Genomic DNA, 22191 nt, shown 5'->3' on the forward strand with positions numbered 1-22191 from the left:
GGACATATGTCCCAACAAATGTTTTGAGATTAGACATACCCATTGAGGTGTGGAATTGCATTGTTTATGCACATACAGTAGGGTGTAAAAAGATACCTCCATTAACAACTTATATGTACTTATAGTTTATACTACATTCCTATTGACTGCAGGTATATATCCCCTATATGTATTATTACACTAGGCAATGTCCATTAAATTGTGAAATGGGTTTTGCTAGTTCTTTATATACCTGACCTGTATCTGACATACAAACTGTCCAGGATGCAGATGTTACTGCTACATATTTATATATTGTATTTATATTTGTATATCTACATATCTGGATGTGTTCAGGTGACATTATCAATTATATTTTAACAGCCCCCTACATTTCTAGCAGCACACTGACATTTCTGGGGAACACAATAACAAGCTACTCATGTGCCAGATTAACCTATACATGCCAGCCATTAAACAACAGTTGAGGACTGTATATATGCTTAACAGCTACTGGCACTCCCTTCATCCACTTTATATGGGCCTACCCAAGTGTGGGTTGACAGCCCTTGATACAACAGTACTATTTCTATAATGCAAGAGTACAACAACATATCAAAGAAAGTGACACAGACACACTTCAGGAATTATACCTTTATTATTATTACATTACACACTTTTCTAGAGGCTCTCTCATTTATTTGATATTACAGTGCATGCAGAAGACTTATTCAAGACATATTATACCTTTATTAATGGGTTACAACACTCTTTTTCACGCCCTCTCACTTATTTGATATTACAGTGCATGCAGAAGACTTATTCAAGATGTATTATACCTTTATTAATGGGTTACAACACTCTTTTTCAGGCTCTCTCACTTATTTTATATAACAGTACATGCAGAGAAATTATTCAAGACTTATTATACCTTTATTAATGGGTTACAACACTCTTTTTCAGGCTCTCTCACTTATTTTACATAACAACACATGCAGAATAATTACTAACGAATAATTACTAACCTGCCTGGTGGCGCAGCCTTAGCAGTCTATCTGCATAGGCTTGCTGATTCGCAGCATGGACAACTGTGAAGTAAATGAAGTGATACTGAGACATATACCTATCCATAATATAGACTACAATAGCAATACTTACATACTTCATTCCATGGCTACCTACTCAATAGTGGGGCATTTTCCATCCCACGGGCCTCCTGTATCCACTGGTTCAGTCGGTCCTCCTTGCATCTCTTCAGGTCTGAGTAGTGGTGTCTGACCTGCTCACCTGTCCGAGGGATGCCTGTGGCACTGTTGAGATCATGTGCTAGACGGTTCCAGGCTTCCGCTTTGTATTCAGTGCCCTGGAACTGGCCCTGCAGGAGTCTGTTATGATTATGGACGGGGAGCCAAACCATCACTTTTGACTCCTCAATGCCCCACCATTGCGCTCGAAAGCGAGAGCCCTCTCCAACACCAGCCATACTGCCTACAGATGGGAGCTTCAACCAGTTATGGCAAGTATTCCCACCTCTGTGGCTTAAATATGCCTCACTTCTCGCACTTATTTGTGATTGGCCGGTTTTGAAAAATTTCAGCTGAAAGCACACCTGCTTAGCACTGGGTAAACTTTCATTAATATGTATGTGAGTATTGAAAGTGCATGCATATTGAAAACTGTCATGGCTTAGTGGTTCAGTACTGTGATTGTGGTGCACAGTATCCCGGGTTCAAGGCCTGTCATTGCTTTTTATTTTACTACTGGCCAGACTGGCTAGGAGGTGTGGCTGTGTTTAGCCGACTTTGCTCAACTTTGCCCAACGTTGTTCTACGGTGGTCTATGCTGCCCGACGTTGCGCTAGTTAGCGCAGTGCGCAGCTATGCTCAAACATGTTTTGTTTGTGCTAGTTCACGCGATGCGCAGCTAAGAGCAAAGCCATTGCTCTAGTTAAAGCAATGCTAAGCTATGAGCAATTATACTTAAATGTGCTTAATACTGGGAAACTTTGCTTAGCAGTGCTTCACATTGCTTAAGATATGTTACTTATGCATTCATCAGTATGCATAACCATTTCACCTTCTTATATATCTATATATATATATATATATAAAATATCGTTCACTACTACATAGGCCATTTCAATGCTTTTTACTAAAATTTAAAAGATAAACGTCAGGAATTATTTTTCTATACAGATTTCTCACAAAAAAATAGAAAGGGGAGTGGTGGGACTCGAACCGGGAATGCCTCCTCTTTGTGCAAAGGCTCTACCACTACGCTATTGCTATTTTGCTTATTTTGCATATAAGTTTCTTATTATCCTCTTCAATCTCTAAACTGCTAACTGTAGCTAACCAATGGGCAAACCCATGCAAACACGTGCAAATACAGGCAGCTATATGTGGAATAATAAAAAAAAAATAAAAGTTTTACATTTTCTCATTGTACAGGGGTTTAGAATGTGGGGGAGTGTAGTGTTGTGTATGTCCACATTTGAGCAGACTCGCTCATGTCATTTGACATTTGTCAATTGGGGGACTTGCAGGGGTGTGGATTTTTTGACTGCTCGGCAGTCCGACACACCCCCTGCACTCGTGCATGCTCCGTGTTAGCCTTAGAGTTGAGTCAGCATGCCCTCATGAATATGCATGACGCGCTTACGTCTTCCTCTTAGGCTGCAGTTTCCGTGTAAGACTTATTTAGTCTTAGGTTCATAGTTTTGTACTAGGCTATCTGCCCTAGGGCATTTATAAGCCTAACCAGAATGTGTGTGGCTTTCACCACCCCTTAGGATGAGAATACTACGCCCATTTAGGGTTTAGTTTACTGTGCCTCTGTCTAGTAGTGACACAGAGATGACCCCTGGGGTAAACCTACGATCTCCCATCCACTCGTCAAGATTTCTCTTGAATAGAGTTAGTGAGGGGCTCTGCCTAACATGGATTGGGATTCTGTTCCAGAGTGTAGGGAGCCTCTGGGTTATGAATCTTTCCCTCCAGCACATCCTATTTATTTCTGTGTTGAGGTTTAAGTCTCTTGCTCTCGTGGCTCTGATGGATTTGGATTTTCTGAGGTGGAGCATGTCCATTAATTCCGGATTGGACATGGCCTTGTACGTCAGGCACAGGTCACCTCTGAGTAGGCGGTATGCGACTGAATAGAGCTGGAGTTTTTCAGTCGGGCAGCATATGACATATGTTTAAGACCCTTTATCCTCTTGGTGAGGAACTTTTGGGGTCTTTCCAACTGCTGCAGGTGTCGGGTAAGATACATCCCAAATGGGGCATTGTACTCAATCATTGGCCTGATAAGAGAAGAGTACAGGGGCACAATGACCTCTCTTGATCAAGATGTGAAACCCTTCATGATAAGGTGGGCAATATAGAAGGTCTTCCTAACCACTTTGGCAATGTGAGTGTCAAATGAGAGGTTACTGTCAACTTGGGTCCCTAGGTCCCTGATTACATCTTCCATACTTAATGGATTACCACCTATGTGGTAATTTGTGGGTACCTTGTTTTTCCCAAAGGGTATGACTATACATTTTTTGGCGTTCAGCTTAAGGCCATGGCTCTGGCACCAATTATCCGTTTCTATGAGGCCTCTCTGAAGGATGTTTGTGTCCGCTGGAATATCAATTATGGCACCCAGTTTGCAGTCATCTGCGAACTTTGTCAGCCACAATCCTCCTATGTTTGCCTGTACCTCGGAAAAATAAATGCCGAACAAGAGGGATCCCAGGACTGAGCCCTGTGGGACACCGCTTGTGACTGGCTTAGAGTCTGACATAGCTCCAGCAACTCTGACCATATGGGTTCTGTCCTTGAGCCAGTTTGCAACCCATCTCATGACATATGGGTTTACATTTAAGCTGGTGAGTTTGTCTATGATGCTCAAGTGGGGTATTGTGTCAAAGGCTTTTGCAAGGTCAAGGTAGGCTGTGTGAACTGCCTTACCCTCATCAATGGCCTTACTGACTGTTTCAAAAAAGTCGACCAAGTTCAAAAGGCAGGATCTGCCCTTGACAAAGCCAAATTGGGTAGGATCCAATGTCTGTAGGACCCCAATGTCTTTGTTTATTAGTTCCATAATGATCCTCTCCATAGCTTTGCAGACCAGGCTCATCAAGCTTATGGAGCGGTAATTTCCAGGGTCCATAGAAGCACCGCCTTTGTGAAGTGGGACCACTGTTGCCGTCGCCACTCTTTGGTGCGTATCCTGTAGTAAGGCTAAGATTAAACAGCAGCCTTATGTGTGGGTTTAGTTCCTCTTGGAGTTCATGTAGCACACAGCCCGGGACACCGTCCGGTCCCATTGATGCTGTGTTTTTAGCTTTAGAGGGTTCGGCTTTCACCTGGGCATCTGAGATGTTAGGGAGGCTACACTCTGCTGGGATAGTTATTTCTCCTTTTGGGGGGGAGGGGGGGGGAGAAATTTGCACTGAACCTGTCTGCCAGAATGTTGGCAATGTCAGTGGGTTCAGTGTATTTTGTGTCATTTTGGACTAACTCTGAGCATATCTGGGAGTTTCCACCCAGGTTTCTAACATAGCTAAGAAGGCCTTGTGATTGTCTTTTGTGTCTTTTGCGATTTTTCTCTCAAAGTTGGCCTTGGATGATTTTATGAGTGATCGTAGTTTTTTGCTAGTACTGATCAGAGATGCCTTCCCTTTTAGGGATTTTGCTCTGTCATGTAGTAGCTTCCTCCTTCTGTTGTAAAGTTTGTTTATGGCTGGGGTCCACCAGACTGGGTGCCTGCCTTTGGGGGAATGGGTCTTGGTTTTATTTGGGATTGCATGATCCATGCATTCTTGAAGGTGCCCGTAGAAGGCGTTTGTAAAGGATTCAGCAGTGTGGGTTGTGGTTTCCACTGGCCATGGGACCTTGAAGGATACCACTTCAGTCTTAAGAAGTGTGAAGTTGGCTTTTGAGAAGTTCTTCACTGTGGTCTTTTGTGCAGTGGTTGGGGGCGGGATGTGGATTTCCAGTGAGATTAATTTATGGTCTGATCTTACCTCTTACACACAGGATTAGTGAATCCTGGGGATATTCATTTCCAAAGAAACCCATAAACATGTTTGCATACATGGGGGCAAAAGCTGCCCCCATGGCTGTATCCTGTAGCTGTTTAAATAATGTACCATTAAATTTAAAAAAAAATTGTTCTTCAAACAAAAATCTACTAGCTCAGTAATATAATTAGATGCAGGGCTATCACCTAAAAAGTAACATTATGCTTCCAACCCAAAGTTATGCTGTATACTAATATATAAACTAGCTACACTGGATGTATCTAGTTTATATACTAATATATAAACTAGATACATCCAGTGTAGCCAAGAGTCTAGCCCATTTGTCTAAACCTGGGCTAAACTCTTAACTAGGCTTATAAGAGCCTCAAGGCCAATAGCCTAGAAACTTCCTAAGATCCTATGATCCTATGTAACAAAATATATTTCCTGTTCCCATTTAAACCCCTCTACTTTATTTCAAAAAATCAAAAACATCCTGCATATAAGAAAGTAGCTTTATTACTATAGGCAGAAGATAACTATGTAAGAAAGTAGCTAAATTATCCCCCTGATTCTCTATGCCTTGAATAAGATCAGTGCAGGAGCTCTAGCCAGTAATATGTCTGACGTGCAATCCAGAAACAGCCTGCAGGGGCATGCATGAGAGCTCCTGCACCAGTCCTGCATGGACTAAGCCCCTGTATACAAATCACCCCATTTGCAGGAGAAATCCATACAATGAGGTGATTTTGCAGTCCAGGAAGCTTGCAACCGGCTGTGCAGAACTAGTGCATTCTGCAGAAATGTACTCCATTAGTAACCGAGTACATTTCTGCAAACTCCAAAACGGAGCTGTGACACCTCAAAATAAAAGCTGCATATCAGTGAGTAAGCATGCCAGTGGCCATCCTTTGGAACAGGATTCCAATATACATCAGGCAGACCCCTCACCAACATTCTTCAAGAAACACCTTGATGGGTGGATGGGAAACAGAAAATTTACCCTAGGGATCACTGCAGTGGCTCTGCTGGACAGAGGCACAGGGAACTAATCTAAGGGGGTGGCGAAAGCCAACACATTCTGGCTAGGGGCATTTTAAGTGATTCTTTAGTGGATTTGAAAATGTTTGTGAGGAAAATGAATTTGAAAATGTTATTCGATGGTACTAACTGTAGCAACGCAACCTCTATGTTAAGGAAACCAAGCAAGTATATGCCCCCTAGCAATGGTGTGATCAATGCATATGACAGGATTTGTGAGTTTGAAATCAGGGAACATTTTTCCCAGTCTAGATATGCATATAATAAGCAAATTTATGATAAAATGGATAATTTAACTTGTGATAAGCGCATTTTACTCATGGAATTAGTAAATGATAGAACCATTAGGTTTATGAAACTGGATAAGGGTAATGGCTTAGTAATTACTGATCGGATTGATTATGTAAATAATGTGATGGCCTTGTTGGCAACAGACACTTATGAAGAAGTAAGCCTTAACCAGCTTAATATAGCCTATAGTAAAGTTAATCTGTTTATTGAAGACTTATTATGGCAGGGGCACATAAATGAAGTGGAGTATAGTTATTTGTGTAACGATTATCCCTCAGTTAGTGGGATTTTTGGAATACCGAAAATACATAAAGGGTTAAACAACTTAGCCTTTAGACCAATTGTCGATGGAAAGCGTAGCAAAACTTGCTTTATAAGCAAATTTTTGGATTGTGAACTACAAAAAGGTTTAAAGAAATTTGACTACATTTCTAAAGATTCTTGGTCATTTTTGGAAAAATTAAAAGGTGTTAGGACTAGCAAAGACACCGTAATGATCACAGTTGACGTTGTTAATTTGTTTTCGGTTATTCCTACCACAATAGGGCTTGAATGGTTGGAACGTCAATTGTTCAAAATAGGGTTGTATGATCAGGACAGAATTAACTTGTTGATCGGTTTGATGGAGGTCGTCCTCAACAACAATTTTATTCAATTTGAAGGTTGTTATTACAAGCAAACAACTGGTGTTGCTATGGGGGCGGCCTGTGCCCCAGTATACGCCAATTACGTTATGGCATACTGGGAGCTAGAATTTCTATTCACCAGCCGATTTATGCCCCATGTTAGTTTTTGCACTCGCTTCCTGGACGACCTGTTCATAATTTGGGAAGGTGGACTTGATGACGTTAAGGCTCTTATCGAGTATGTTAACAATTCAGTGGAATTTTTGCATTTCACCCATAATATGAGTAAAGTTGAAATTGATTATTTGGACGTCCATTTGACCATTCACCCTGTTGATTTTGGTTTAATTTCCACTATTCATAAGAAGGCTATGTTTTCAAACTCTTATTTAAGTTACTCTAGTTGGCACCCTGACCATCAAAAGAAAGCAATTGTTAAAGGACAGATGGTCAGGGCGGCAAAAATGACTAGTTTGGATTCTGACTTTTTCAAGGAAATTGAATTCATTAAATTGATGTTCATTAGGCGAGGGTATCCGTCGGCTTTATGTATGTGTATAGCTGAAGAGGTTATATCAAAGAGGTCAACGGGTTTTTATTGGGCACTATTACATGGTAAATCCGATTCTGGGCCTGAACCTCTGGTTGTAAATGTCAACGACGGAGTTAGTGTAGATACCAATACAAATGAGTTTGAGAGGGGTGGTAGGTGCACACGGGGTAATGAATGTGAACGGCTTTTTTTCATTACCACCTATTCCTTTGATGCACCTTATATTTCTGAAATAGTTAAAAGCAACTGGAAGTTTCTGAATCTAGATAAAGTAGTTAGTGACAAATTGGGGCTTCCACCTAGATGTGTTTTTAGGAAAGGTTGTTCACTCAAACAATTATTGGAAAGGGATCATGTGCCCCAACTTGCTACCAACAGGAGTAGGGGCACTTTCAAATGTGGTAGATGTGGTATTTGTCATTTGATCAATCCTACTGGTCCTAAATTTAAAGTGGCTGGGACTACCATTAGGTCCAGCGCCCATTTTGACTGTTATAGCAGGTGTGTGGTTTATGTGGCCTTATGTCAGCAGTGCCCGGCTTTTTATATCGGGAAGACTAGTAGGGCTTTCAGGGACCGCATCATGGAGCATCAATCAGATATTAGATTGAAGAAAAAGACAAATGCCTTATTTAGGCACATTGATTCTAATGCTGGTCATTTCTTTAAATACAGTGTCATACAGCAAATATTGGTTGGTAGTCAGGGTAACAAGCTTGAAGTGTATTTAGACATTTGTGAGATGAAATGGCAGTTGGAACTGAATGCTTTAGTCTTTCCAGGCATTAATGACTGCATTAGCATCAAGCCTGTTTTGAGATTAAGGAACATTTTGGGTTAATTTTGATTTTGATTTTTATGTATTTTTTTCCCTTCTTTCTTCATTAAAATATATATATACACATGTACATGTACACACAAGTTATTGGTTTTATGATTATTGTTTATTTATTTGAGCCTATTTGGTTGTATTCATTATGGTTTGTGCAATTTTTACTTATGTTGTCACTGTTGCTTTTATTTTGAAAGCTGGTCTTCTGCATTAATTGATCTATGATGTCATCATCATGTGTTTTATATAAAAGGTGTGTGTTTTTTATCATTTGTATTCTGAAGAAGTCTAATAAAGACGAAACCTAGGTCAATTCGGTGTGTGATTTGTTTTAAGTTGGTTGCCTCCTGTGAGTCTCTCTGCTGGTCTGTATTTGTTCTGGTTTACTTTCTCAGTATGGAGAGTGGTAGGCTTATAAATGCCCTTGGGCAGATAGCCTAGTACGTACATATGAACATATGAACCTAAGTATAAGGCCATTGGCACTGCAAACAGATATAAAAAATCAACATTTATTTTTTTTAGCTGATCTCGGCTGTTTAAGCGTAGGGCAGCTGCGTGCAAACGGGATCAGGGGGACAATAATAAAATAGACCTAAAATAAGCATTCTAACTAAAATCACTATTCCACCATGCAAGTCAATGGCAGGCAGAAGACAACATGCCAGTGATTAGTGGTTGTTAAGGGAGGAGGCTCAGTGTGAGACATGTAACTATGCATTAGCAGGCAATCCTATGCAAATGAGGGGGAAGATAGTGAATCCCAGTTTTCCCCAGCATGCTAGTCAGGTCCCAACAATAAGAGTAGGAATAGCTTGGTGCAAGCCTAGGAGTTATGTGACATCAAGGGGGGGGGGTGTCAGGCATACTGAAAGTGGATTGGAGCCCTGTGGCTCGGGTTTGCTCCTAGCTTAGCACAGCTAAATTAGGGGGTGTGTCTGAATCTGCCTAGCACTCTTTACATTGCCTAAGCAGGTGTGCATACCATGCACCAGGTTTTAAAGGAAGAAACCTAAAGTTAAACTAGAAATAGCAGCACTGTGCACATTTGAGCACTCTGCGCGGCACACCCTCGGGCTTAAACATGAAAGCAATGTGAAGGGAAAACAGCAGTAGGAAGGTAGTCAAGGAGAACTAGTATAGATGGCAGGTTAAATGTATCAGAAACAGCCAATTACACAGGCAGCAGACCAGCCCAGCCCAGAACGCTACTATAAACTCTGCAAACACCTTCCCCTCTGTTTTTCCCACAGTCAACATCACCGGTGTAAACAAGCAGGGAACTTTTAGCATACACAACAGCAAAATGATAGGGGCTGTAATAGCTACCATACAACTTGTGGAAGAGGCTGAGGGCGGTGAGGATGTGAATGTTGCTGACCAACCCCCAGTGTGGAGACAGAGAAGAGTGTACAGACCCAGGGTAACCTACCAGGGGCTAAATGAGCTGGAGATAATGGGGTGCTATAGGGTGGACAGGGACCTCCTACAGCAGATTGTTGAGCTGTGCCAGCCACGCCTCACACTCAGAACTAATAGAAGGGAACCCATCCCAGTGAATACCAAGGTATGTGTAGACCTAAGAATACAAGCTACGGGTACCTTCCAAAGGCCAAATGGAGATATGATGGGGATCTCACAGGCATCAGCATCCGAGGTACTCCACCAGTTCCTGGATGCCATGTCAGCACATGTCGGTGAGCACGTATATTTCCCCAACACCCATGAGGCGTTGGCCAGGAATATGCAACTGTTCCACCAAATAGCAGAATATCCTGAGGTAGTGGATGCTATAGACTGCACGCACATATGCATCAAAGCACCACCCGATGAGCAGGGTAGGGTCTACATCAACCACAAGGGCTTCCCCTCCATCAACTGCCAGGTCATGTGCGATGCCCAGGGCATAATAATGAATGTGTGATGGCTGCCCTGGAAGCTATCATGATTCCCACATCTGGCATCTGATGTAGCTGTACCAGAGATTTGATAAAGGGGACATCCCTCACGGTACCTAGTGGACGATGCTGGAATCGCACTGGAGCCGTGGCTGATGACACCCATCAGAAATGCACACACACCCAAACAAGAACTCTATAATGAGGCACATGCAGAGACCAGAATTAGATTAGAACATGTGTTTGGGATACTGAAGTCACGGTTCCGGTGCCTGGACACATCCAGTGAAGCCTTGCAGTACTCACCAGCTACATGTACCCAAATTGTCCTTGTATGTGCCATGCTACACAATATGATCCTGTGGAAACAGCTGCAGCAGGAACAGCACAGGACAGGGACACACAGCCCCCCACCACTATTATCAAGGCTTGCACAGGCACAGAGTGACTCAGAGGAACAACCTGAGCCTGCCCCAGTAGGCAGAAGGAGGTGTGCCCAGTATGCTCTGTCCTTGGCAAAGAGGCAATGCATAGCACATACACTGACACAGGAGGGACCCAGGGAATAACACCTCTATCTGACTCTCACATACATTAAAAGGGATGCCAAACATGACACTACCTGTGCTCAGCCATGTGTAGGGAGTGTACTATGTGCATCCGACATAGGCAGCTCTGCAGCACCACCCTCAATACTGGGACACCCACAAGGTAAGTGACTCACACATGCCAGTCAGAGGGGTTAGCATACCCAACGACAGTCACAGCCAGCAGAACAGGTGTAGACAAACACAAACAATGGCTGTGCTATGGCCTCTGAATGAGGCCTATGGGTAACCCCCCTACAGGCCTACAGAGACAGACTACAGCAGGTCGGGCAGTAGGACTTCAGTTCTGAAGAGTAGGAAGTCAGAAATTAATATGTAGGTAAATAAAGTCTAAGATCTGTAGTACACTGGTATGCCTCTAGTCAGCATGATAGGTAAGACTACAAAATGAATAGAGTACCTGACATACCAGTACAGTCAATGCAAATGTGTACAAGTGTCAGGTGTGCCTCCCAATCCTGTGTAGAAATGTAGAAATAGTCAGTTGTGCCCCTCCCCCATCCTACATAGTACTGTAATAACAGTCAGGTGTGCTCCCCACCCAATCCTGTGTAGAAATGTAGAAATAGTCAGGTGTGTCCCCCCATCCTATGTATAAATGTAGTAACAGTCAGGTGTGACCCCCCCACTCCTGTGTAGAAATGTAGAAATAGTCAGGTGTGCCCCCCATCCTATGCAGAAATGTAGTAACAGTCAATGCCAAATGATCGACGGATACCCTGCAGAAACAGCATGTTACCTGTAGGTGTACAACACAAAGGTCAGCACTGCAGTACAAACTACCTGGACTCGATCCACACATTCAATACAGATGGGCATGCTGGGCATGCTTACACAGAGAAATGAAGGCAATGTCTGTCAACCACATACTGAAAGGTCATACTGGGCATGCTCACACACTTGAACACATGAAGGCCATGTCTGCAAACACCAGTTGACCAGACAAATCTGGCAGTCACAGATGTTAGTGCAGACACTCCTCAGTATGCACCACTCATGCTTTGCACACGCAGTCGATAGGAATTAAAGACAAATATGTAAGGACAGCACACTATAATATGCCAAAGGTAGATGTAGCACACAGCCAAAGGGCCACAACCACATGAGGTTCAGATATCACTCACTGCAGATACTAGCCACCCATATCTGTCAGCATTACAGACTATGTGCTGCACATGCCAGCAGTGCAACATGACTGTAGTACAAGGAAGTAGTCACCCAGCAGCTGTATACACATACCTGTGAAATATGACCCTGTGTCTGCCCACATGTAGTGTGTCAACCTTTAGATGCATGGGTTATGGCCCATGCACACACAATGCCAAACCCATAGCCCTACTATGACAAGCCTGCTGAGGTCATCCACTGTGAAATACACCTTTGGGGAAGGAGTTCTCAAGTGTCCCCATGGTGTGCCCTGTAACAGCTTCATGCTGTAGTGTGATATAGACCTTTGTTGTGGGTTCTATACTCACACATGTCAGTTGTGGATGTTTTGTGTGTGTTTCATGTCTGTATAGGGAGCAATGCATTTTAACCTAGCCACACTCACTACAATTCAAATGCCCTACTTTGGCAATCCTGCTGATTTCATTCATTGTGAAATACAACTTTGGGGAAGGAGTTATCCAGTAATCCCTGTGGTGTGTCCTGTAACAGCTTTATGCTGTAGTGTGATAGAGACCTCTGTTGGAGGTTCTATACTTACACATGTTGGTTTTGGATGTTTTGTGTGTGTTTCAATGTCTGTGTAGGGAGCAATCCACTTTAGTCTAGCTACACGCACTGCAAATCCAATGCCCTATTTTGGCAAACCTGCTGATGTCATCCAATGTAAAAAATACACCTTTGGAAAAGGAATACTCCAGTAATTTCTGTGGCACACCCTGTAACGGTGTAGTGCTGCAGTGTAATAAACTAGTTAGGTAGGAATTCTAATCCCAGACATGACAGGTGTGTGTATTTGTTTATAACTCGTATCCTGTGTGGAGGTGGGGTTGAGTGTGTAACATCTGGGCCCAATGTGGACCGGGTTTTGCAAGTTTCTTATATGGTGGTCCTAGTATATATCACAATGTCCACCGTACAGGAATAACCAATGTGAAATAGCCAAGAGGCTAGGGTACAAATCCATACATGTGACATCAAGGCCAGCCAAAGTTAGCAACCCTATTACCTTGAGAACACTCCCAACCCATGTATCATGCACACACACACACTTGCCTAGGCAACAGCCACTATGTTGGTAGTACAGTGCATATTGCCCACTGATGGTAACTATGGAGTGATTGCAGTGGGCTACAGAGAGCATGTCCAATAGGCATGTACATGCAGACAATGCACCTTCCCCATGTTCCCCACTGGAGAAGTGCAATACCTGTGGTGCCATCAAATGTGAACCACAAAGGACATACCATGCCTAAAAACTTGCCCTGTATGGACAGATGCCACTGACACCAGGTAATTCTGTTAGCATGCTATTAATGTAGGTTCAGGGTTGACCTGTTGTCCATTACCACTTCCCACCACATGAGGCCAGGGCTGGCACATCTGATGATAATCTGTGTACACAACATGGGCCAGACACCCCAGGTACAGTTCTACATGTCACTGTGCATGCATGTGGGAGGTGCGCACATCACAGACACCAGCCATGTCATGGATGAAGGAACACATACATGGCAATGCAATGCACTGTGGGTGGCACAGTGGTGCAGCGGTTAACGTTGTCACCTCACAGCAAGAGGTTCTCCAGTTCGATTCTCGGCTGGGGGTGCCTTCTGTGTGGAGTTTGCATGTTCTCCCTGTGTTCGCGTGGGTTTCCTCTGGGTACTCCGGTTTCCTCCCACATTCCAAAGACATGCATCTGGAGCATTTCTCCCTGGGCCTCCACTGAAAACAGGCTCTGTGGAACCTAGTCGGACATTCCCAGTCAACAAATGTTAAATAAATAAATAAATAGTCACCCAGATGACTGGATGGTGATTACAATACCCACCTGTGTGGGCAACTCAGGAAACTACACCCCTGAGACACAATGTAGACCATTGTCATGTGGCCTACTGTCAAGGTATACCCATCACCTAGCCTTGTATAGCTGTCTGGTGCAGTTGACCACTACACACCTGTGAATCAATGCACCCATGCATGTCAGTACTGGCACCCTATGTGTGTGTGTGTGTGTGTGTGTGTGTGTGTGTGTGTGTGTGTGTTGTATGATGTGTATGCTCACATTCACTCTCACTACAACCCCCATTGGCATACTGAAGCATGCTGTCCAATGTCAGACACCTTCCCATACCCTTTTCCCATATAACCTCCATATGACCCTTGTGGTGCATGGGATACCTGCGCAGTAATGTGCTGTGGCAATCACACTAGTGAGCAGTTTTATTCCTGGCCCGGCCAAGTGTGGCAATCAGTGTGTGCCCCTGTGAGAATGTGGCTGGGTTGACGCTGACACTTGTTTATGTGGGCAGGCACTGGTACTACACCTACCACATAGCTACCATATCCCTTTTGGCCTAAAGGCAAAAAAGCCCCCCCTATGTTGGTAGTACAGTGCATATTGCCCACTGATGGTAACTATGGAGTGATTGCAGTGGGCTACAGAGAGCATGCCCAAAAAAAAAAAAAAAAAAAAAAAAAAAAAAAAAAAAAAAAAAAAAAAAAAAAAAAAAAAAAAAAAAAAAAAAAAAAAAAAAAAAAAAAAAAAAAAAAAAAAAAAAAAAAAAAAAAAAAAAAATTTTTTTTTTTTTTTTTTTTTTTTTTTTTTTTTTTTTTTTTTTTTTTTTTTTTTTTTTTTTTTTTTTTTTTTTTTTTTTTTTTTTTTTTTTTTTTTTTTTTTTTTTTTTTTTTTTTTTTCTTTTTTTTTTCCCTTTCCCCTTTCCCAATCCCCTTTCCCATTTCCCCCTTGGGGTGCAATACCGGGGCCATAAATGTGCCCGGGAATACCATGAAAATTTTTTTCCGGCCCGGCCAAGGTAATTTCTGTTCCCCTGTAAATGTGGTTGGGTTTGGGCCTGTTGTTTAAATTTGGGCCCGGGGCCACTTGGAAAATTTTTCCCAAAACGGGGGCCAAACCCCGGTACAGTTCACTTCCCCCTTCACATTTATTTTCCTTCACCCCACCATGTCATATGGGAAACACCAAATAATGAAAGGGACTGGGGTGGCACGGGGGCATTAATTTTCATAAAGGGGTTTAGCCCGTTCTGGTGGGGTGCCCGGGGACATGCTTGTTTTTTCCCACCCCCCCCCTTTTTTTCCGGCCTCTCGGGGCCCTTTCTTCCTCCCTCCTCTGGGGGAAATGTGGACTTACAACTGTTTTTTGGGCCCCCCAGATGGGGTTTTTGGTGATTCAACCCCACCTGGGGGGCCTCAAAAATTCACCCCTCCTTTAGCCATTGTATGTGGCCACTGTAAGGAAACCCCTTTCCCTAGCCAATTTGGGCATTGGAAACACACACCAATAACCCCAAGGAACCCCCCCTTGTTGTGTTGGGTTTTTTGTGGGGTGTTGTTGTTTGGTTGAGGGTTTGGGGATGTACCCTCTAAAAACCCCTTTCATTGGGGAAGCAGGCCAATTCCGGGAATTCCCTCCCCTTTCCCAATTAACCTCCATATCCCCTTTGGGCAGGGGTTTTTTAAGGGGTGTGTGTGGAATTTTCCCTTTTACAGTTTTTTTCCTCCCCGAAAGTGTTGGAATGGGGGGCCCCCCTTGGGGGTTTGGGGCTTTGGGAACCGACCTTTTTAATTGGGCGGGCCCTTTTAACCCCTTTTAAAAGGGAAAACCCTTGGCAGGGGATAAACCCAAAAGTTTTCCCCCCATCATTAAAGGGGACCCCTCGGGAAAAAGGACAGGGAACCTAATCTGGGGTTTTTAAAAGCCCCTTCTGGTAGGTTTAAAGCCGGGGCAATGTTTTACCTCCCCCCCTTCCTTTTCCTTTCCCCTTAAAACCCCCTTTCCTGGTGGTGTGGGGCCTTTTGTTTGGCTTACCCAGAGAAATTTATTTGTAAACTCGGGAAGGGTAGGTTTGAAAATTGCAGTCTTTGGGTTTTGGGGGAACACCCGTATTTAACTTCCCATCCCCCTTTTGGCTTTGGAAACACACCCTTTAAACATTTTTCTGTTGGGTTTTTTCACGGAACAAATCACTTTGGCCCAGTTGTTTTGGTGCCCCCAAAAACCCCTAAAATTTTGGGGAACACCAATCACGGGGGGGGGAGTCCCTTGCCCTGTAAAACCTTAATTGTGATATCATTTCGGGGTTTTTTAAAAAGGGGTAAAAAAATGCTGTCCACATTTTTAATTTGTATGTGGGGGTTATTTTGAGGAAAAACCGGGAAATTTTTTGGGGGTTTTTACATTACGAGGTCCTTTGGAAACCTTAGGGGGTTTGGGCGGGTTTGGGTTTTCCAAAAATTGACCTTGGAAAAAGGACGGGGAACTTTGGGGAGGGAAAAGTTTTTGGCCTGGCCTTTTTAAATGTTAAAATCCCTGCCTCCAAAACCTTCCAAAAAAACCTTAAAATCGGTTTCCTGTTTGTGGGCCCACACCCACGGGCCCATTTTGGAACGCAGAAATGTGTGAATTAGTTGTGAGGTGACACCTTGAGGTTTGTTAAACCCCAATGGGCCATATTTGAAAAATTTAAAAAGCAGAATGTATGGGTTTCCCAAAAAATTTTTGGGTGATCCCTTTCCACCAAAATGAAATTTTACTTTCCCATGGGGCATTTCCTGTACACCTTTATGAAAATCATTCTGGTAAAAACCCGTGGGGGTTCAGTTGTCCTTTTTAATGTAAAGGGGGTTATTTTTAAAAAACCTTGGAAAATTCGGGGGGGTTTGTAATCCCCAAAGGTTGTTTAACTTTGGTGATTCGGGTTTTGATTTTAATATTCCCATGTGTCAACGGGGAGGTCTTTTCTTGGGTTGCCCTACGATTTTAATGGGTTTGCTGAATTATCCCTTTCCCTTTGTTTTTTTGGGAACCCCTTTTGGCCCAGCGGCCAAACCAAATTGTACCCCCTTATGGGGTTGGGGGGGGACACAAATTTGTTAAAAATTTCCAAATATTTTTTAAAATACCTGTTTTTTAGTTGGGGCTTCTAAATTTGTTTGGTGTCCATTTAAACGGGTTATGCCCCATGGCATTCCTGTAATGTACCAAAAAAGGGTTTTCCCCTTTTGCCATTGTTGTGTGGTTTTATTGGCCTTTTTTAAAAATTTTTCCCCCTTGGGTTAAAATATGTTCAAAAATTAAAATTTAAAATTTGGGTTTTGGGGGGTTTAAAATTAACATTTTCCCATTGGTAAGGAGGTTTTTAAAATTAGGGTTGTTCCAATTGTGTTAACTTAATTAAAACCCCTTCTTTATTCCCATTTTTTTTGGGCCTGTATTTGTTTTCCCATTTATACTTAGGGTTTACAAATTTTTTAAAACTTTTCAAATATGTTTTGTATATTTTTCCCTAGGGTTTCCCATTGTTGGTGCCCGGGTTCAGGTTAGGGGACGGGCAAAAAATTTGGAAATGTCCCTTGGGGGGGCCCTTTTGGGCCCTGTTGGGGGTTTTATACCTTTATACCGGGTTATTTTTTGGGCCCCTAAATTTAAAATTTGAGGGGTGGCCATACATTTTTTGGGAAAAATTTAAATTTGGGGTTTCCAAGTGTAGCCATTATAAAACCTTATATAATATTTATATTTTATTAATATATATTATATATATTATACTATATTTTAAAACCCACCAAAAATATTGTTGTGTAAATTACCCTAACCCTGTGGTTTGGGCATTTATATTAAATTTATTATAATTTTTTATTATATATTATAAATATATTTTTTAAATTAAATTATGTAATAATTTTTTTATTTTAAATTTTATAAAATTATTATATATATATATATAATATATATATATATATATATATAAAATATAAAATATTTTTTTTAATTTTAATATTTTTACCACCAAAATACATTAAATTTTGAATACATTCTTGAAATTTTAATATTATATATTTTTTAAAAATTATTTTATTTTGGGTTTTTATTAAATATTTTTTATTAATTTTATTTTGTTTCAGAATATTTATAAATGTTTAAATTTTAAAAAAATTTTTTAATTTAATTATTAATTTATTATATATTATACATTTTAAATTGTTGGCATTTTTTAAAATTTTAAAATTTAAACCCACACTCTCCTAAATTTTTTAAATCCATTCCCCTGTATTTTTTAAAAAAAAGGGGGATGAGGGGGTTTTGAAAAAAGGGGAAAATTGGGCCGCAGTAAAAAAAATCCAATTTGCTGGGGGAAGCCCCGAGCCCCCTTTTTCTTTCTCAGAAAGGGGGCCCTTATACAAAAGGTGTTTTGGCATTTTAACCCCCTTGAAAAGGGGAGGAAGCAGTAATTAAGGGTTTTATCCAAATTAGCCCAGTTAAACCGTTTTTTTCCCCATAAAACAGTTTAAAACCCACTATGGGGGTAAAATTTTTAACCCAGTTCCCTTTATTTTTTAAAAAAAAAGGGGATGTTAAAAAAGGGTGGTAAAAATTTGGGGGGTGGGTTGGGGGGGAAAACGGGAAAGGGGAAAACCGGATCCCTTTTTACAGGGGTGGTATTTTTTTGGGACAGGGGGTAAACACCTTGATGGTGAAGGGTGTTGGATATTGGAAGCCCACAAGCCCCCTAGCGGTAACAGTGGGACTGAGGTCCCCACCCATGGGCAGTCACCACTGCACCTTCACAGCCCCAAAGGTGGCTGTGCTGGGGTATGAGTCGCAGAACCAGGATGACTCTCTAATCATGACATGTGGCCCTTGAGATGGTGTAGAAGATCCCCAACCTGCTGGTTGATCACTCTACGCACCATGGCCACGACCTGGCAATGGGTGACAGGTGCCTGTTGGCACCCACTCCCAGGGGGAGCAAGCCCCATCCCCTTGAGATGGTTCCACCCAAAGGTGGTGCAGGACCAATGGACAGGGAGGTCCGGGGTTGGACCCCATACATGCTGGTGCCTGGTGCCATGACCAGCTGAGTTGGGATAGGTGGGTGCACTGGGACCGGTCTTCTCAAGCATGCTATATTGTTTAGATTTCATCATCATATATGGATTAGTAATAGTCAACACATTCCAGGGTTAGGTATAACAGCATGCACAGATATTCCCATTAACCCAGACAACAGATACGAAACAGTTGCATAGCAAACCTCACACATGCATATATGGGAACACAGTGGTAATACGAACAGCATGGAGGTATGTTGATGGTACCATGCTACCAATGTTGGGATAATTCAATATAGCACATGCATGGGAACCAGTACAATATTTATCAAACAATTGGACATTATCAGAGTCATTACATACCATTTGAGGTGGGTATATTGATTATTGTTGGAGATATGGTAGGGGAAGAGAAAGATGTCAATTAACAACTAGTATATTCCTGTAGTCCACATTACTTTGCTAGTCAGTGCTTTTTTTTTCTAAAGTTTTTAAAAAATTTTTTTCAGTGATATGGTTGTCTTCAACACATTTTTACCTGCAGTATACACCTTTTTGGCCTGTGGAGAAAATGTTTGTTAACACTAACTATTTCTACACATACTCCCAGATTCTGGGTTGCTGTTGTGCACATAGCTATCCAACTCTTTCTGCACAGACTCTGGCCATGTGTTGACCACATGCTGGTGTGCTGGGACATATCTAGAATATTGCCCTCTTCCAACTTTAGTGGCCTGAAAAATATCCATGCTTTCCTAGACAGTTATATTATGTAGCACAGTGTGGGTGACAGTGACCAGTGATACTTTATTATTCAGAGAAACTGCAACACTCACAATTCCCTACAATACCAAAGTGAACAGTACCAGTACAGGTTATAATGGTCTGTATTTCTCAGCACAGTGTTCATATCCAATGTACCTGTGGGAGCAATGTTTGTTAGCACTACCTGGCTGTTGCCACACAAAGTTCCGGATTACACATTAATATTATGAAATATATCTCACTCTGTTACTGTACACACTCAGGTCACAGCTTGACAACATGCAGTATAGCTAGGACATACATGAAATATTACTCCCTAACATTTTTGGGGGTTTTAAGTAAAGGTGTGTTATCATAATGTTTGACAATCACTTGTATTCCCTATCTGCTGGCTAAACATCTGGGATCGCCCCACAGACTTACCAGGATGGACAGGGGGTCAGGCAGCAGATGGAAAATATATGGACATTCTGGCCTCATCTGTACAGATGGGGGGTATGAATATGTATGCAACCTAATTCCACTCCCAGGATTCAGACCATGGCTGTGTCTGCTACAACTTAAACACTGTCCATCACAGTTGTGTCTGCTTTTCGATATTGGTGTATATCTCCTATCTGCTTTCTGTCTTATTAATCCCTGTGCTTTTGCATTCTGACCTTGTATTACAACACTCATATACAGTTTTTAGACAGTTATATGTTGTAGAAAAGTGTGGGTCACAGTGATGTGTAATACCTCATTATTCAGAACAACTGCATGTCATTCTTGTATTTCTGGGCACAGTGCTGGTATCTGACAGACCTGTGGGAGGATTGTTTATTAGCACTGCCTGAATGTTCCCACACACAGTACCAGATTCCACATTACTATTATGCACATACATCTCATTCTGTTACTGTACACACTCTGACCAAAGTTTGACAAGTTGTGGTGCACATGGGACATATGTGGTTTCTTAATCACATAAGGTATTGGGGAGTTGCTAGTGTGCCAGCTTTGTTCTGATAGCTGCATATCAATTGGTTATATTTCCTGTTTGCTGCCTATACGTCTGGGATCAACCCACTGAATTCCAAGGAGGACAGGTTGATAGGCAACAGATATCCCACTTTAATAGACATTCTTAACAAATCTGTACAATTGTGGGATATGATTCTGTATGCAGACTACTACCACTGGCAAGATTCAAACCCCTGGCTGTGTGTGCTAATAAAACAACAGTTCTCATCTCAGTTGCATATGCTACTCAGTGTTTGTCTGTTTTTTCCCCTTTTACTGTCTATGTGTCTCTCAGTTGTGCTAAATGGCCTCGGGGGATTACACCTGTCATATACAGGCATTCCTACACATTCAGTTTATGGTGCGGTGGGGGAAAAAAGTCCTTAATACTACAGTACTATTACATGATTGCATATCTACTTTCAGTATGGTACTAGGTTATACACATGCAGTCCAGCAGTTAGACCTGTTTTGTCAGGCTATTAAAATTTACTGACTTACAAACAATATGAGACTCTTCCTGTCATATTCTCTAGTGTATGCAGTACTTGCCTTGAACAATACAGCTTTTATACAAGCAATTAATTTACTACTATTTTTATTTTTATTTCCTATGACAGTAAATGCAGGAGTATTACTGACCTGCCTCATGTCACATCCTCGCCAGGTGGCTGATGTGGCCTGCTGGTTCAGGGCCCCGCCCACTGCAGCTGGGGGGGACATAAGAGGTATATTTAGCCATACCTATCCATGATATACCTAAGCTGGCTTTTTGCACACATACTTGGGTGATACACATGAATGGAACATCCTCCGCTGCTCTAGCTTTTTGGAGCCACTCCTGCAAGAGGTCCCCTTATGCTCTTCAGGTTGGCATAGGGGGTGCCTGACCTGCTCACCAGTTTGGGGTATGCCAGTGTTACTGGTGAGGTAACGGGTGAGACAGTCCCAGGCCTCTGCCTTGTATTGGGAGCCCTGGTACTGGCCCTGCAGCAGTCTCTGAGCATGATCTTTAACTAGGAGTCCTGCCATGACCTTGGACTCTTGGATGCACCAGTGCTGTGCTCGGAAGCACACCCTTTTTCTCCTTACTGCCATATGCCTGCAAGGGGAAGCTACAACCAGTTATGAGATGTATTCCCACCTCTTGGGTTTAAGTAGGGCTGATTTCCCATACTTTTCCATGATTGGCTGGTTTTGAAAAGGCTAAGCTATGAGCAAACCTGCTTAACTAAAGTTGGCATTGTTTAAAGGGTATACCACTAAGCACAATGAGTTAGCTGGTCTACACATTGCTTACAGCTCATAAGCTGGCCTGTGCAATGCTTATCATTGCTTACATTTGACTTTGCATTATATTTCCTTTTTGGCATTGATTTCATTGCATCTTATGTATCTGCCTGGTATCCATGATTAATTTGTATGTACACTCTATGGGGTCCTTGTGTTTTATTGGGGAATTCTACACTCTGTTACACTTACACCTCACTTCTGGCCTTACTGCTGTACTCCAGTTCACATATTTATGTTGTGTAGTGGGTTATGGTACATATGATTGCATAC

This window comes from Protopterus annectens, chromosome 8.part0, assembly GCF_019279795.1.
Source record: "Protopterus annectens isolate FY-2018-M chromosome 8.part0, PAN1.0, whole genome shotgun sequence".
NCBI classification, from domain to species: Eukaryota; Metazoa; Chordata; order Ceratodontiformes; family Protopteridae; genus Protopterus; species Protopterus annectens.